An 18,944-nucleotide genomic window follows, 5' to 3' on the forward strand; every position below is an offset into this window, starting at 1 on the left:
AATGCAATAAAGAAAAACAAAAGAATAAAAGTCCTAAAGATTAGAAAGAAGTGAAATTGTCTTTATGCAGAGACAACATGATTGCTTACATAGAAAATTATAAGGAATTAGTTTCCTATTGCTGCTGTAACAATTACCACAAACTTAGTGGCCTTAAACAACACAAATTTATTATCCTTACAGTTCTATGGGTTAGATGTCTGATATGAGTCTCGCAGGACTAAAATCATGAGTGTTGGCAAGGCTGTGTTTCTTTGTGGAGGCTCTAGGGGAGAATCTGCTTCCTTGACCCTCTACCTTCTAGATACCACCCACATTCCTTGGCTTGTCATCCCCTTCCTCCATCTTCAAAGACAGTAACATTGCATCCTCTGACCATTCTTCACATACAAATATTTTTTCTCAGTGGGTGTTTTACCTTTCAGTTTTCTTAGTGGTGTCTTTTGAAGACTAGAAATTTTAAATTTTGGTTAGGTCAATTTAACATGTTTTTCTTTTATGGTTTGCTCTTTTCTATGCCCTATTAAGAATCTTTGGCTAACCCTAAGTTGCACAGCTTCTAGAAAGTTTATAGTTTTAGCTTTTATGTTTAGGTCTAAGATCATTTTTGGATTCATTTCAAATTAAAATTTTTGTATAGTGTATGAAAGGGGTCAAGTTGGTTATCCAATTGATCCAGATCATTTGTGGAAAAAATTATCCTTTTTCCATGGAATTACCTTGGTATCTGTCTTGTAAATCAATTGATTGTATATGTGTTGGTCTGTTTGCAGACTCTATTCTATTCCTCATCTATTTGTCTATCCTTTAACCAAAATCACAGTGTCTCAATTACTGAAGTTTTATAGTAAGTCTCGAAATTAGGTAGTGTGGCTCCTCCAACTATGTTGTTCTTTCTCAAAATTGTTTTGGATGTTCCAGATGCTTTGCATTTCCTTATACATTTTAGCATCACCTTGATAATTTCTACACACACAAAAAAAGCCTGTTGGGATTTCAACTGGAATTGCATTGAGTTTATAGGTCAATTTTTTTTTTTTTTAATTATTTATTTATTTATTTATTTATTTATGGCTGTGTTGGGTCTTCGTTTCTGTGCGAGGGCTTTCTCTAGTTGCGGCAAGTGGTGGCCACTCTTCATCGCGGTGCGCGGGCCTCTCACTATCGCGGCCTCTCTTGTTGCAGAGCACAGGCTCCAGACGCGCAGGCTCAGCAATTGTAGCTCACGGGCCTAGTCGCTCCGTGGCATGTGGGATCTTCCCAGACCAGGGCTCGAACCCGTGTCCCCTGCATTGGCAGGCAGATTCTCAACCACTGCGCCACCAGGGAAGCCCTATAGGTCAATTTGGAGTAATTGACACGTTAATAATATGTAGTCTTCTAATCCATAAACACTGTATAGCTCTAATTTATTTAGGCCTTAATTTTGGGGGGGAAATAATACATAGTTTTCAGTGTAGACATTTTGTAACTTTTTGTTAGATTTATTTGATGCTATTATAAATGGAAGATTTTAAGTGTAATTTCACAACTGTTTGTCCAGGGGCAAGAAAAAAAAAAAAAATTTAAGGCCAAAAAGCTTAGATGCAGATTGTGTTTACAATATCCTTTAACAAATGAATTAAAGTTATATTTGATCTCACATCTGTCAGTAAAAGTTGGTCGAGTACCTACTATTTGCAAAACTCTAGTTACCCCAAGAATACAAAGTTGATCACATACAATCTCTAGGGGATTTTCTGGAGACATTATATCAGTGCTTATCAGAGCCGTCGACTTCTTCCAGTGAGTTTTTAACTCAGTGGTTCCCAATCATGGTTACACATTAGAAGGACCTGGGGTGTTTTAAGAAAACACAGATACCCAGAACCCACCCAAAGCTACTCGTAAGCAGAAATTCAAAACTTCTCTCTAGAGAAGTCATTCCAAAGTATTATTGTCCTTGATACGTTCATTTTGGCCACAGTGCTGTTATTCTTCCTTCTTAAAAAAACCCACCCAGGCCCCTTTTTACTGTATTACTTTACTTCTTACACACCTAGAGCTTTATACATAGCATGCATTATACATAACCTCAAAGAATGGATGGGTGATTGCTTGCTAACAAAAACAAAAGGAAAAGGGAAATCTGCTAAAGCAGCTTTCCAAGCCATCCCCTGGGAATGTGTTCATTGGACTGAGGACATTTCAGTGAGGTGAGCTAGGGGACACCAAACGTTCCAAACAAGCCTGGCTACATAATTTGCCCAGCCAAGTGCAAAATGAAAATGTAGGTGCCGTGTTCAAAAATTATTAAGAATTTCGAGACAGTGATAGGAGAGCATTTACCCAAGCACGGAGCCCTTCTAAGCACTGGGCCCTGTGCAACCGCACAGCTTACTTGTCCAGGAAGCCAGCCCTGGTTCCAAGGACCAGAGCGCTCAGTTTACACTCAGCAGTTCTGCACACTTGCTGGTCATCAGGAAGGCAAAGTAAAGCAGTTGATTGCGTTTCCATCCCAATGGCCGTGTTAAAAAAAAAAAAAAAAAAAGGAATAAAAACCTCTTTAGTTCTTTTTTTTTTTTTTTTTTAAAGATTTATTGATTGATTGATTGATTGATTGTTATGTTGGGTCTTCGTTTCTGTGCCAGGGCTCTCTCTAGTTGCGGCAAGCGGGGGCCACTCTTCCTCACGGTGCGCGGGCCTCTCACTATCGCGGCCTCTCTTGTTGCAGAGCACAGGCTCCAGACGCGCAGGCTCAGTAGTTGTGGCTCACGGGCCTAGTTGCTCCGCGGCATGTGGGATCTTCCCAGACCGGGGCTCGAACCCGTGTCCCCTGCATTGGCAGGCGGATTCTCAACCACTGCGCCACCAGGGAAGCCCAAAAACCTCTTTAGTTCTTAATTTTTGATTTATTCCCTCATTTGGTTCCTGGAAAACTCATTTGAGACAGAACTATCCTATCTTCCTGTTCTTGTTTTGGATAGCATACGTATTTTTAATGTTGCAAGTTTTCTTTTCTTTATTGACCGATTTCCATAAAACTTAAAAATCTGAGTTGAGGACTCAGATCTGAGTTCAACTCCATTTTTATCTGAGAGCCAGTCACTCAGTGCCATTCCTGCAGCTTTCAGCTCTTAAAGAGAAGCAGTATCTGCTGAGCGCCCTCTAATTTATATTGATTTCCCCCTCACAGTAAAACTATAAAGGAGGAAATATTTTCTCTACTTTTCAAAGGACAAACCTAAGTCTCAGAGAGGTTAAATAACTTGTCCAAGAGGGTACAGAGAAGTAATTAAGATCATGGACTCAAATCTCATGTTTGCAGTTATGTGCATGAGACTTGGGAAAAATTACTAAACTCTTATGAATCAGATTTTCTGTAATTATATGATGGAAAGAGTAATATAAACCTCATAGGATTGTCATGTGGACTGAGATAATATAAGCAAAGTGCTTAGTACAAGGTAAACAGTCAATAAACAGTGGTGCTTATTATTAAAGTCACATCTAGTAAGTAGCATTGCTCGAATTTTTCCTGCTTCTCTGAAGAGAGCATTGGTAAATTTCCACGCTCTTGTTTTAGATAATCCCTGGATTAAAGAAGAAGCAATAAGCATCAGTTACCTTTAAGGTGAGCTTGAGGCCAGGACAAGAAACTGTTACATGTAAATATTGGAGAAGATACTCACAAAATACAGTGCTGACTAGCATTTTGAAAATACCACACCTAAGTGTTCAAGGCCTTGACATTCTTCCCTATTCCTTATTATTAGGCTTAAAACACCAGAAGAATCTTTAACTCATAGAAGAGTATGAAGAGTTGTCTTATAGATGCACTTAAATGAGTTGACAGCTTTTCCAATACTTTCTATCCATCCCAGACACAATGGTGGACACTTGGCCTATGTCACTGCCTATTGTAATATGGTTTTTGATTAGAAAGGGCAAGGGAGAGGAGAATTGGACCAGAGTATTTTCCAGGTTCTCCCAGCTCAAAAATATCTGTGATTTTTTTACTGAAAACCTGTGGAGAGAAAGGGCAAATACATCATTTTAAAAATTTAAGCTTACTGGGTTTTTTTTAATTATAAAAAAAAACTTATTATCATAAAAAATTTGGATAATACAGAAAAGTAGAGAAATTTCAAAGAAAAAAAATCAGCCAAGTTTCTACCCTCAAAGCCAATCATATTCTGATGCTTTTCCTTCAGGGGCTTTGTTACCAAGTCTCTGCCTGTTTCCTTCTGTCCCTTCCTTCCTCCTTCCTTTGTTACACACCTAGTGCCTTCATGCCATCTTTCACTGTTGCCCCCATCTACACACTCCTAGAGTGCTATGGCCAAGCATTGAAACCTGACCTCCCAAAGGAGCCCCATCCACCAGACTTCTCATAATCCTCTCACTCTGTAAAAGGTTTGCAAGCCCTGGGCTCCCTTTCCTAGTTCTTCAGCCCTCTGCTCAAGCTAACCCGGTAATGCACCTGCTTTTGGTTGGTAACTGTACTCCACAGGGGCCTCACTATTTTCAGAAGAGAAATCAGGGGATAAGAATTTCAGGTAGCCCAATGAGAGATCCATTTAGTGGAGATAAGACCATCAAATGCATTAAACAAATGTATGCTCAGTACAACTGGAGGCAACATCATGGTATAGTAAAAAGAATGTGGACAAACAGATCTACGTTTAAATCCAACTGCTCACTAACAGGCAACTAACTTAACCCCTCTGAGCCTCAGTGAAGTGGTATGACCAACATCATAAGCTTGCCATGGAGCTTTTAAAAATGACAGGTGTAAAATGCCTGGTCTACAAGAGTTCCTTTAAAAGATTAAATTAGTAAAAAGTGTTGTGAATTTTCTTTAAATGGATCAGACATGGTTCATGTCCTCATGGAGCTTAATATCTAAGAGAATAAGACACACATAAAAATAACAGTAATACTGAATTTTTAAACTCCTATTAAGACCCAGGTCCATAAACCCATTTTATAGATGAGGAAACTGAGGCTTAGAGGAAGAGAAATGACTTGACCAAGGTTACACAAGTAGGAAATTACATAGCCAGAATTTGAACCCTAGTCTGCACCAATGCATACTGACTAATACAACACAGGCACTTGCTTTTAAAGCTATTTATAAGACTAACCCTGGATGCCAGAAAACATCATCTTACTCAAGCAAAACTGTAGGTCCCATTTTGAAATTTTGTCTATAAGTTAGACCATGACCCATCACAGAAAGGGGTTGGGAGTTGGGGCAGTAGATCTAGGGCCTCAAATTTAGATTTTGACCCCCTTTTCAGATGAGACTATACATACAGTCACAGAGATACACTGTGACAGCTTCAATCACATGATTTAAAACTAGTCCCGCTACTGGTTTGCAAGGTGGCTTACACAGTCTCTGCTGGCATTTTTCATAAATATTATATCATCATATCAATATCATAATTATATTGCATTGCATTATACAAATTAACATTGGTTCAATTTAAATATTTAAAACATACATTTTTGTAACTGTATTCTGTCACTTTGTTATTTTTATTCTGAGAGCCTCAAAAATGGAAAAGGCTGTGACTCTCTCAATCAATACTCTGAGTTTCATCAAGGCCCAAACAGGAAGGGAATCACACCATCACATAAGCGGGACCTTAATCCTTCCATACAGCCCACACGCTTCCTCAATAACACTGCACCCTAAGAAAGAGGGCCAAAGACTTCTAGGACCAGGGAATTTCCACTAGAACAGTGTTTCTACCATTACCATGTGGCCAGGCAGCAGGCTGAGTCATCAGGGCCTCTACGTCTCTATGTAGACCCTCTGGGTCTCACCCAGGTAAGGTTGTCACACACACCAGGTAGCAGCATTATTATTCTCAACAGAAAGCTTTTCTGGTAACGGCATGAAAACTCTGACCAGACTCACTTTGATCATGAGGATGTCCATGCTTCATTGGCTTAAAACTTTCTTTTTTAAAAAAGGTTATGGGACTTCCAGTTTCTGGTTTGGCAAGAAAGGAGCTTGAAAATTGCAACTCTATCCTAATAACAAGAAAAAACTGAACAAATTGAAAAATCAGCAATTCTAACAGAAGTTGGATCACAGGGCAAACCAATGCCCCCCAAATGGGAGAGACAGACAGGCAGACACGGAGAATCACAACTCACCAGAGCAGGAACCTCTTTGGGAACAAGTGCCAGGGTAGAAAAACCTGAACTGTAATTGATGATTGCTGAAGGCTAAGTGTGGACAAGTCTGAGAGTCAAAAACTCTGTAGGGGTACCCAGCCATCTGCTGTGGGGCTACCTGAGTTTTACCTCTAGAAGCTCAACCCTCTTGCTTCCTGCAGGAGGAAAGGAAAGTAACTACTTTGAAATATGCAGAGCACTGTGTTCTTCTTCTTTTTTTTTTTTCAGGTTTTGTTTGTTTGGTTTTTTAATCGGAGTATAGTTGCTTTACAATGTTGTGTTAGTTTCTGCTGTAAAACGAAGTGAATCAGCTATATGTATACATATATCCCCTCCGTCTTGGACCTCCTTCCCACTCCCTGCCACCATCCCACCCATCTAGGTCATCACAGAGCACTGAGCTGAGCTCCCTCTGCTATACAGCAGGTTCCCACTAGCTATCTATTTTACACATGGTAGTGTATACATATCAATCCTAATCTCCCAATTCGTCCCACCCTCCCCTTCCACTGCTATGTCCACATGTCTGTTCTCTACAACATATTCCTGCCCTACGAAGAGGTTCACCTGTACCATTTTTCTAGATTCCACATATATGCGTTAATATACGGTATTTGTTTTTCTCTTTCTGACTTACTTCACTCTGTATGACAGACTCTAGGTCCATCCGCATCTCTACAAATGATCCAATTTCATTCCTTTTTATGGCTGAGTAATACTCCATTGTATATATGTACTACATCTTTATCCGTTCATCTGTCGATGGACATTTAGGTTGTTTCCGTGTCCTGGCTACTGTAAATAGTGCTGCAATGAACATGGGGGTACATGTGTCTTTTTGACTTACGGTTTTCTCAGGGTATATGCCCAGTAGTGGGATTGCTGGGTCATATGGTAGTTCTATTTTTAGTTTTTTAAGGAACCTCACTACTGTTCTCCATAGTGACTGTATCAATTTACATTCCCACCAACAGTGCAAGAAGGTTCCCTTTTCTCCACACCCTCTACAGCATTTATTGTTTGTAGATTTTTTGATGATGGCCATTCTGACCGGTGTGAGGTTCTTCTTAAAAAGGTTGCTCTCAGGAGAAACTTTACCCAGAGCTTTACCTATAGGGGTTTTATCAGAGCCTAACTGACCTGGAGGAAGGGAAAGACCCAAGGCCAGTTGGCTCTAGCCTTTTTTTTTTTAATCCACATTCTTATGTATTCTTTTTTTTTTTTTTAAACACCTTTATTGGAGTATAATTGCTTTACAATGGTGTGTTAGTTTCTGCTTTATAACAAAGTGAATCAGTTATACATATACATATGTCCCCATATCTCTTCCCTCTTGCATCTCCCTCCCTCCCACCCTCCCTATCCCACCCCTCTAGGTGGTCACAAAGCACCGAGCTGATCTCCCTGTGCTATGCGGCTGCTTCCCACTAGCTATCTATTTTATGTTTGGTAGTGTATATATGTCCATGCCACTCTTCATATGGAGGAAGGGGAATATCCAACTCTAGCCCATTCTAGCCATCCTGTCCCACCTTAGAGAGGACTGAGAAGCACTTGTGAATTTCACAGTCCAGAGGCACAGGCTCACTAAAAGACTAAGACCTAATCATAGAACTATAGAAAGCTGGCCCTCCCCACACACCTCATCACCACATTACTAAGGGCCTATTTACAGCAGTTCCTTTTACCCAGTACATCATGTCCAGCTATGAAGAAAAAATTACAAGGCGTACTAAAAGGGAGAAAACAAAATTTGAAAAGATAGAGCAAACATCAGAACTAGACTCAGATATGGCAGGGATATTGGGATTATCAGACCAGGAATGTGAAACGATGATGATTACTCTGTTAAGGGCTCTAATGGATAAAGTAGACAGCACTACTAGCAAGGCAGATACTGGACTCCTCCCTAAAGTGATTCAACCCTGTTATACTTCTCTGGATACTGTATGAGGTTCCTGTTGTTCTACGTTCTTACCAACTCTTAGCATTACCCGAGTTTTTAATTTTGACAGGCTTGTAGGTATGAAAACATATCTTTCTGTGGTTTCAAATTACAATATGTTGATTAGGTTTAGCATCTCTTATGAAAACGTGTGTATTTCTGCTTCTGTGAGGCCTCATCATAACTTTAACCTTTTTTATATTAGGTTGTTCATCTTATAAACTTGTAAAAGTTCTTGTCTAGATATGAAATTCTGTCAGTTAATTGCCTTTAATCTGCCCACTTCCACTAATTTATCCCTGGCAGCCAATCAACAAGGTTAACTTTCTGTAGAAACTTTCATGATACATGCCTACCTAATTGTCTCAGAATTCTTTTCAGAATTCAGCAAGTAAAATTTTAAAAATACACTTGAACACAATTGATACAACTGAATATACTTTTTCTTTCATCCTCATCCCAAAGTTAGGGAAAGTGCCGGAAATGGGTGAGTCTTTAAAGGGTCAAAAGTTTTCAACAGAATCTTAGTTGAGAAATTTTGCTCATTCACTGCTCATCTTTATCTTTTTGGTTTGAGAGCACAATTAAACATACATATATTTTATGTCCATGAGTATCCTTAATTCCCCTAATTATACCAGCTCTGAATTGTAGCAGAAACAGAAGGTGTCGGGGAAGGGCAGGGAGAATGTGGAGCCAGAGGCAGGGAACTTTATTGATGTTGCCTCTGTCTATAGGGTGTATCATATTTTTAGGAAAAGGAGGAAAAAAATGCATTCTGAACTGGTTTCAGTTACTTACGTTACAGAGGGGATATCCATGCCTAGAACAGCTTTCATGGATTTATTTGCCAACTGACATAAATTAAAACCAGACCAAACTTCATTCCAAATCTTGTTTTTTTTTTCTTCCATTGATTTTCCTTGCCTTCTCCCCATTCTCTCTACCCCACCCCAAACCCTTCTCCTCTTAATGTCTTTAAAAATAATATTGCTTTGCATACGTTTTCTGCTTTCTCAAGAAAACATTTTCCAATTGCTCTGGTTTCCATTCTGCCTAAGGGAAGGTTTTCTTCTCTCCTTCATTCCTTCATTGTAATCCTCTCAATTATCTAAGAGCCTCTGCCTAGAATCTCTAATAAATGTTTGGAAAGGGAGAGGGCTCAGGCTTGTTGATTGAGTGGTTTTGATTTTTTTTTTTTTTTTTTTTGAGACCAGGAAACTTCTGTTTAAGTCTAACATCTTCTTTTAAGAAAACATCCTTTTTATATTAAGGCAATCATTTACATTTTTGGGTCATTTTAACAACAACTGAGAACTCCTTAAAATCATAAAAACTTCTAAGCACAAAAGCTTATCCAGCTCTGGAGAGACAGCCTGCAATGATGGAAAAAATAAAGAACATTATCCTTATTAAGACCTGGGTTCAAAACCCAGTTTGCTCTCTTCCCAGGGGCAGGGCCTCCCTCTGAGCCTCAGTTTCCTTCTGTATAAAATATTTAATGCATAGCTATGTTGTGGAGATTTTCAATAAGATAAATAAAAAACAAATGCTTTCTCGTTGTTCTAGTTAGAGTTGTAACTGAAAGTGAAGGAAATTAGAAGGATGATGGGGGCTAAGAGGTGGATGGAAGATTAGGAAATATGCGTCACCAGGAGCACTGACCAGGCTGCTCTGGAGGATGAAGCAGCAGCAACTACAGTAACCCCAGGCAGCAGGCATGGGAATGAATCAACTAAGACCATTCGAGTCCCATGGCAGCTCCTTAACTGAAGGAGAAATGGTTCTCCTATCAACACCCAAATCTTTTCCCCAACCATATAGCTAATTTCCCAAAGAAAATGGGGACTCTTTTTGGAAGGGGATGAGGATGCTTGACGGCCAAAAATCAACCAGTGCTGACTACATACGTTCTTAGAGCTAACTTCATTCCCTGAATCTTGACTTTATACTTAAATTCCCCAAAATATCAATACAATTCCTAGGAAGAGATTCAAGAGACATACCTACTTCGTGTGAAATACAACACAGTCAACCACCCATAATGACCCAGTTCTTCTGTCCGCTCAAATCTTAACACCCTTTAAGGTTCAATAAAAAAATCACCTCCTCCATGAAACTTGCCTCTACCATCCCAGACTGAAGGGCTTTCCTCTCTCAGAGCACCTCCAGCCCACACTCACACCAATACTGAACACACACGTTGCCATCCTAGCTATTTGCGTGTGTGTGTGTGTGTGTGTGTGTGTGTGTGTGTGTATGAAACAAAAACCTTACAAAACAATACTTAGCCTTAATATGTGTGATGCATGTTGATATTGTAAAGTTCTATTTTTTTAGTGCTGATTGATACTAAAATGATTTCACAATCCACTGATGAGTTTCAAACAGTTTGAAAAACATCAGCCTATTAGTGGAATGTGGACTATGGACTTGGAGGAACCAGATTCAAGACCTGACTCTGTCACTCAGATGTGTGGGCTTAAACAAGTCATTTTACCTCTCTGAAACTCAGATTGTGTCAAATAGGAATCATAACAAACCCTTTCTTCTACTTAAAGTGACCGTGAAATGATACACAAAAAGTATATAACATAGTGCCAGGAACATATTAATGCTAGCTATTATTAATATTAAATACTTAATAACTAACAGAACTGGAAGCAAAGATTAGAATACTGTGAAATGGGAATAAAAATGTAAACTCAAATATAATAATTTTACATCATTTGTCAAATGGACATGATCTTTTTCAAGCCTCAGGTGACTTCACTACTATTGGAAAACCCAGGACAAGGAGATCACATCTATAGATTACACAAAGCCTTCTTTTTGCCAGATTATCTGAATGGTTCCCTTTCTTGATTCTGCCATTAAAAAGGATGAAAAGTGACCTGGGGATTGGATTTTTCAATTAGGTTATCGATGTCTTCATGGATCCATCATCTTCCTTCCCATTCTCCCCATGCATATGGCCCCTTCCTGTTTCGCTTCTTATTCTCTATTTCCACTGTTGGTATCGTAATCCACATGGTTGCTCAAACTAGAAACTTGGCCTCACTCCTCAACAACAACAGCCTCCATCTCTAACAACCAATTCTACCTTCACAATATTTTAGGGACCCATCATTTTCTCTGTATTCACACAGACATTGCCCTAATTCAGACTTTCCTCAACTTTCCCTTGGACTGTATAGTCTTTTAAATGGTCTTCCTGCCTATCTCCCCCTCCCCAAATCCACTTTCTACAGTGCTCCCTGAGTATTCTTTCTAAAACACAAATCAATTTTCATGTAACCATTTGTGTCTCCCACTTCTGCCACCAACCTGGACTTATATATGATCCATGGTGCCCCAAAACCTGCAGGATAATCTCCAAATTTGTTAGTGTTACATTTGAGGCTCGCTACAGATTAACCTTTGGCTGCTTTCATTCTCACCTCCTGCTACCCATGCACCCTCAGACTCTTCCCACCAATTGTCATTCAATGAATGAATCATACTCATTACTCTGCCCTTGTATTGATAATGTGCTGTTCCCTCAGCCTAGAATTCTCCTTTTCCATATGGAAAATTCCTATTCATCATTCAGGTCTTACCTTGTCCGTTTATTCAACAAACATTTGTAGAGCACATAAATGCTCAAAAGTTTTTCTCAGCAATAGGGTAGAAAGATGAAGAGAGAGAGTTCTTACCCTCAAGGAGCTTTGTCTAATGGAAGAGCTGTGAAGCCCTGGGCAGGATTAATCATTGTCTTCTCTATGCTATCCAAATACTTTGTACCTAACTTTCATTGAGGCCTTTATCACATTATACCATAGCTCTATGCTTATGTATCTGTGTCTCTCATCAAATAGTAAATGCCTCAAAAACATGAATATCTCTCAGATTCTTGCAATCCCACAATCCACCCCAGGGCCTGAAAACCCATAAATAATGTCTGCTCTAGGAACGAGAGTATAAACCATGTAAAATGGAACAGTGTGATCACAGATTGATTTCAGCAGGACCCATATTATCAGGTCCAGGTCAGCCGTTTAAGTCTTCATGGTGAAAGAAAGAGTTGGAAAGGCAGATGACTCACGTGACTTAGAAATGTGTACATATTATATTCCACACAATTTTTCTTCTCTCCTCTATCCATTTTTCAATTCTTAGAATTGTGGAGGGACTGGTGGGGGGGGGAAATGTCATCTTCAAATATGGCCAGATAAGAGACTCAGGCTCTGAGAGTAACATTAACCTAATATTTATTATTGGATCATATGCCTTAAAAGACTGCTAAGATTCATGTAAATAGGGACTGTCTAGAATTCCTATTACTGTTACTACTACTAATAGTGTTAATATCATCTCAGCAAGAGATAATAATCCCAAACTAAAGTAATTATAATTTACTGGACTATTAAGCTAAGTTCCTATAATGTGTTAAAACCAGGTTAATCAGAACAACATTCAAAAGAGAGCCTGGAATTTTCAAAGGCTCCTTTCCCCAGGATCTCAAAATGTATTAGTAGTGTCTCCATTTTTAAAAAGTAAGATTTCCTGTAGAATTGAGAGTCCAGAAATAAATCTATACATTTATAGTCAATTGATTTTCAACAAGGGTGCTAAGACTTCTCAATGGGAAAAGAATAATCTCTTCAACAAATCATATTGACACAACTGGATATCCACATGCAAAAAAATGAAGCCTTACCTTTACCTCACACCATATATAGAAATTATGATGTATCAAAGACATAAAACTCTGAAAAAAACATAGGGATAAATCTTTATGACCTTGGATTTGCAAAGATTCTTACTTATGATATCAAGAGCATGAACAACAAAATTAAAAATAGATTAAATGGATTTCATCAAAATTAAAACTTTTTGTGCATAAAAGGATACTATTAAGAAAGTGAAGACATTCCACAAAATGAAGAAAATACTTGCAAATCATTGATCTGATAAGGATCTAATATCTAGAAATATAAAGAACTCTTACAATTCAACAATAAAAAAGGCCAAAAAACCAACTTTTAAATGGGAAAAGGACTTTTAATTGGTGTAATTTAGTCTGAATCCAAAGGCCTGAGAACCAAGGGAGGTGACGATGTAGATTCCTGTCAAGGTCTGAAGGCCTGAGAACATGGAGCACAGAAAGCAAGAGCAGATCAATGTGCCAGCTCAGCAATTAGACAGGAAGAGCAAAATTCTTCCTTCCTCCACCTTTTTGTTCTTTTCAGGTCCTCAACAGATTGGATGATGACCACCTACATTGGGGAGTGCAACCACTTTACTGAGTCCACTGATTTGAATGCTAATTTAATCCAGAAATACCCTCCCAGATGCACTCAGAAATAATATTTAGACAAATATCTGGTTACTCCATGATCTGGTCAAGTTGACACATAAAGTTAACCATCACAATAAGTTAAACATAGAATTACCATATGACTCAACAATTCCACTCCTGGTACTTATCCTGAAGAATTAAAAACAGGTGCTCAAACAAAAACTTGTACAAGAATATTCACACAGCGCTATTCACAGAGCCGAAAGGTAGAAACAATTCAAATGTCTACCAGCTGATAAGTGGATAAACAAAATGTGGTATATCCATACAATTGTATATTATTCAGTCATAAAGATGAATGGAGTATTGACACATACTACAACATGAGTGAACTTTGAAAGCATTATGCTAAGTGAAAGAAGCCAGGCACAAAATACCACATGTTGTATGATTCAATTTACATGAAATATTCAGAATAGGCAAACCCAGAGACAGAAAGTAGATTAGTGATTCCTAGGGTTTTGAGGTAGAGAGGGGAATGGAGTGACTTCTTCATGGGTACGGGGTTTCCTTGGAGGTGCTGAAAATGTTCTGGATAGAGGTGATGATTGCACAGCATTGTGAATGTACTAAACATTACTAATGGCAAATTTTATGTTATGTGTATTTTACCACAATACAAAAAGTTAGTATTTCCTAAAAATGTTTTTTTGGCCTGCCACTCCCAGTCTCTTCAACCTGAAGCTGCTGTGAAGAGATTCTCTTTGACTCTAAAACAGTCCTCAGCCACACACCTTTGTCACCTTAACCCAATCCTCCCATGAATAATTCTAAAAATAGCTAATAATTGTGTGCCAGGAATATTTTACTTATTTCTTAATTACTTACAAAACTCCTGCTATGTGATACCCTCTATATAAGACATTGAGATAGCACAGTGAACAAGACAAATGAGGAATCGACTCTCAAAGAATTTAAATCATAGGAAAGAGGCAGACAGGAAATAGATAAATGAAATAGATAATTTCACAAGTGCCCAGTGTTATGAGGATAATAAAACAGTGACGTGATGGAGAATGATAGGGAGAGGGGGAATCTTGTTGAGCTGAGATTCTAAATTCAGGAAGGAGCTGGTTAGGAGAAGAGCCTTCCAAGCAAAGGGAACTCATGTGCAAGAGTCCAAGGCAGGAAAGGCTTTGGCTTGTTCAGAAAAGGCTAGAGTGGCTGAAGCATAGTAGGTGGGAAGTGTAGGAATCAGATCCTGTAAGGGCTATAAGTTTATTGGGAAGCTGTTGGAGGGTTTTAGGCAAGAGAAACCATGATCCGATTGGTGCTTTAAAAAGACCACCACTCTGGCTGCTGTGTGGAGGTTTTGTAGGATTCAGAGTGGAAGTGGGGAGACCAGGTAGGAGAAAGAGTTGTGTTAGATTCCACATGAGAGACAGTGGTGGCCAGAGCTGTGTGGGAGTTTTAGAGGTGGAAAAATCACCCAAGACTCCTTGCCCTGTCCCCTGCTTCCCATTTTTTGGCCACGTCTGCCTTTTGGACATAATGTATGATATCCTGTTCTCCAAACCCAGCCTCAGGACCCTGCCCTATCATGACTTTCCTGCCAGTACTTTAGCAGGACCTACCCTGTCCTGGTCTGTTTGCGAGCGGAGAGAGGCAGAGGTCTAAGCACATCCATAACAGCAACAAAAACAAGAAATACAAGGAAGGACAGTAGCCAAGACTTCTTCTATTTTCCAGAATGTGGGCTCTGTTACAAATACACTGGTCCAGACGCTTCCTGTTTATGAAAGGAGGTCCTGCAGTTCAGAGCAGGGCTTGCTTTCAAAGGAGGCTCGGGCTCTGTTGTGATTCCATGCAGGCGATCCCCACAGGCCACAACTTCATCCTACTTGGAAAGCAGTTTATTTATCCCATTATCAATGGTGAGCCCCAGACTGGGTGCCCAGCTTCTGGGTCCCCTCTGTTTTTCCTTCTGCTCATTCTCAAATTGAACCAGAGGCAGATAAAGTGGACAAGGAACCCAAATTAGACAAAGGATTTGAATGGAGGGAAAATGACACCCATCAAGATATGCCTTAGAAAACAAAACCCCTTCACACTTCAACTTCCTTAGGGAAGGCCCGAGGTCTTAAAGGAAGATGCCTCGCATAGATTCCATGTTTAAAGAAAAATATTACTTTGGTGTAACAAGAAGTCAAAGGCCTAAAAAGTAAGATTCAGGAGCTTTTGTGTGATGAGAGCTGAGAGCTACAGGAGGCTTCCAATTATTCTTATTTCAGTGGGTATAAGAAATTGGAAAGGAAGAGAGGCTGAAAGCTCCCGTAGTCTCTTGCAGAAGTTTGAAGATATGGCAGTGAGAGCCTGAACAAAGGTCACCCTAAATTTTTTAAATTTATAAGCAGATAACCAGAGAGCATGTGCAGGCTACTCAGTAAAAGAAGCAGTAATCTAAGTGGATTGAACATGCAGGTTTAGTATTGTAATAGCATAGAATTTACTGGCAGGTTCATGTGACATACATAGCTAATGGAGTGCATAATCATGACTGTGCTTTGGGGTAATTAGTCATAAATGGTAAACTGCTTACATAATTAAGTGTAATTGGTTTTACTTTTACATAACTGAACACATTTTAGCTTTTCTTTTCTCACTTTAAGTTTTCCAGTATCCATACTGCTATTAGTATGGCTGATTTTCCCTGATATTAACACAATTATCACCATCCTAAGGAAGACCCAAACCAATTAATGTATGAATGTTCAGTCTCTCTCTTCTGCCTACTCCTAAGACTTTAGATATCCCTTGTCACCCAAGGAGGTTCTTTCTTGGTTAGAACAGTTATTGGGGCTTTCTGTGCAGAAGGAGAAAGAGGAAAAGAAAAACCAATACTGAAAAATCAGTGAAAAGTTTGCAGAGGAAATTGCAGAAGTGCTATGTAAGGGAGTTGGGTGATAGACAAAAGAGCGATTCTTTGAGTGATCCACGATTGCATCAAGAAATACAAGTAAAACCTTCAAGTTATTTTGAAACTTCTTTTGACTGCTGGATATTTTTTTTTTACCGTGATACAGCTTTGAAACTGGACCACATGGATCACGACATTATACTGATATATATCTGTTAAAGGTCTCAGATCTTACTCCATAATCATTTGAATTCCATTTTCTGCCATTCCCACACTATATGCCAGGGCTGAGGACCGTTGTGCTCTATCCAGTTCTACTCTGCCAGTCTCTCTCAAATGAGGATTTTCTTTTCCGTATGTGGAAAGCTTTGTGCACAGAAAAGAATATTTACATCTATTTGGTTGATTATAACTGCTAAAATCATAAAGCCTAAAACCTAGGTTTTCTCATTTCTTTAGGTTCAATTTATAAATGGTGTAATTTTATTTAGAAAACTAGCAATTCTATCTCAAAAGAAAAATATAACTTGTCTTTTTACTTTGTATTATGTTTAATTATAAATTTAACAGATTAGATGTCACTAAATGGTCCAACCCATTTACGAATTAATTAAAACATCTTAAACATTTTATGATGGAGTTTTGATCTGTCAGCTTGGCTAGGCTACAATCTTCCAGTTAATTAACCAAACATTAATCTAGGTGCTGCTGTGAAGGGATTTTGCAGATGTAATTAGCACCCTTATTCAGTTCACTTTAAGCAAGGGAGATTATTCTGGGTGAGCCTGACTTAGTTTAAAGGCCTTAAAGGTAGGGCTGAGGCTTTCACAGGAGGAAAACAAAAAAAGGAACTCCTCCTGTGGACAAAGCTTTGGCCCATGTTTATGGAGTTCCAGCCTACGCATGATCTTCTCCCCTAATGACCTTCCTAACAGACCCCAGACTTGCTTAGCCATCGTCCACAATCACACAGGCCAATTTCCCTGTGATAAACCACACACGCACATCATACCTCCTCCTGGATCTGCTTCTCAGAGACTGATAACACATTTCAAATTTGTGAAGCCGATTCTCTCAAAAACTTCAAATACCTGACAGGGCAGACTTACAATCCCTGTAAGCAAAACTTCTATTAATCTAATAGAAGAAAAAAACAAAACAAAACAAAACAGGTTTTCTTAAACTTGCAAAACTGTTTACAAAACTAATCATGTTCTTTTTTCAAATTAAAAAAAATCACAAATCTAATAATTGAGCATTGCAAATTAAAATCACAAAGCAAAGATGCCAGTTCCTCTAAGTGTTGAATTTTCTTAATATTTCAAATGCCTAAAATAACTGATACAATAGATTATGAAACTTTCACAACATTGTTAATCAACTATACTCCAATATAAAATAAAAAGTTAAAATAATAGATTATGATAATTTAAAATTTTTTCCTAAAAACCCAAAATATAATAACTATAGGTTTAATTTACTTCATTATATCTGTATTTATTTGTATAAGTTGCCAAAGTTATAACATCACTTACCCAACTTTTTAAAGGTCATAAAAGTAAATTTGAATTTGAATCAGGGTAAGAGAATTTATAACTCAGGCAAATGGTGCAAACAACTGAACAGTAACCTCAGCCAGCCTAAAATACGTTCAAGAGATCTCATTTCACAAATCTGTCAGAGAGTTTTAAAGACAAATACTTATGAGAAGTATCTGAACATGAATTTCAATTTGACCTAATAAGGTAAATTCTTTTTGAACCTTTCCCGTTTTGACAGAGGAAAAACTGCCAAAAAGTTAAAGGTGTCTGAAGTGGAGAGAAGAGGATGTCAATGAAAGGAAACAGGGACAGAAAAGAGAGGCCAGAGTTTAGGGAACTGAACCAAAGAAGGACAAATACTTGTCATAACCTTCATGAAAACTACGACATAGATAGAGCTGATGCTGTGCAAATGGAGGGCAAGGGGGACATTTAAGAAAGCTTCCTGTAGAAAAATTGGCAAAGCTTGGTGAGGACACAGGAAAATTCTAGTATAATTTGAGAAGCAATGCTTCAGGTCAATGAACTGATTGTAAATACTACCTATATATCAACTTTACAAAAACTGTGTAGGATGTAGTTAAAGTTTTGTTTTGTTTGTTTTTTAAGCAAAATGTCTCCAGAAAAATTTCTAAGGGAGAAGGGAAGAGAGGGGAGGAAGGGAAGGAGGGAAGAAAAGGGAGGGAGGGAGGGAGAGAAGGGAGGAAAGGAGAGGAAGGGAAAAGGGAAGAAAGGAAAAGAAAAACCACCAGAAGAAGTAAAAAACTTCTAAGGCTGAGGAAGAGAAGTCTGGGGTCTCAGAGGCCAGGAGAACTTCCAGGGGAGGTGAGGCCCCTGGGACCACAAGAAAGGAAACAAAAAAAGGCCTTGGGTTAAAGAATCTAAACTGAATTTTGCATAAAGTTTTGAGAATGTGGATTTAGAGACTGGTAGGGATGAGAGTAGCCGAAGATGTAAGAACATTGGAGAAGAGAAAAAAGAATTTTCCAAAGTGTTATTAGATCCCCTTTAATTTCCTTTGAAAATTCAAATAAAGCTCGGAACTGCATTTTAGAAACTTGCACTGGCTGGGCTGTACGTCTAACTACA

General features: G+C 38.7%; 1 protein-coding gene and 1 long non-coding RNA gene across 3 annotated transcripts in view; one reads left to right on the forward strand and one right to left on the reverse strand.

Annotated features, from left to right (window-relative positions):
* Positions 1-18,944, forward strand: part of LOC309663706 (uncharacterized protein) — a 361,393-nt gene that overhangs the window by 167,967 nt on the left and 174,482 nt on the right. The window lies entirely within an intron of this gene.
* Positions 1,434-12,267, reverse strand: LOC309663720. Its single transcript, XR_014265425.1, has 2 exons — positions 2,869-12,267; positions 1,434-2,541 (listed from the first exon to the last, which is right to left on the reverse strand). It is a non-coding gene; the product is annotated as an uncharacterized lncRNA (long non-coding RNA).

Source organism: Balaenoptera physalus (genome assembly GCF_965194825.1).
Source record: "Balaenoptera physalus genome assembly, chromosome: 7".
Classification (NCBI taxonomy): Eukaryota; Metazoa; Chordata; class Mammalia; order Artiodactyla; family Balaenopteridae; genus Balaenoptera; species Balaenoptera physalus.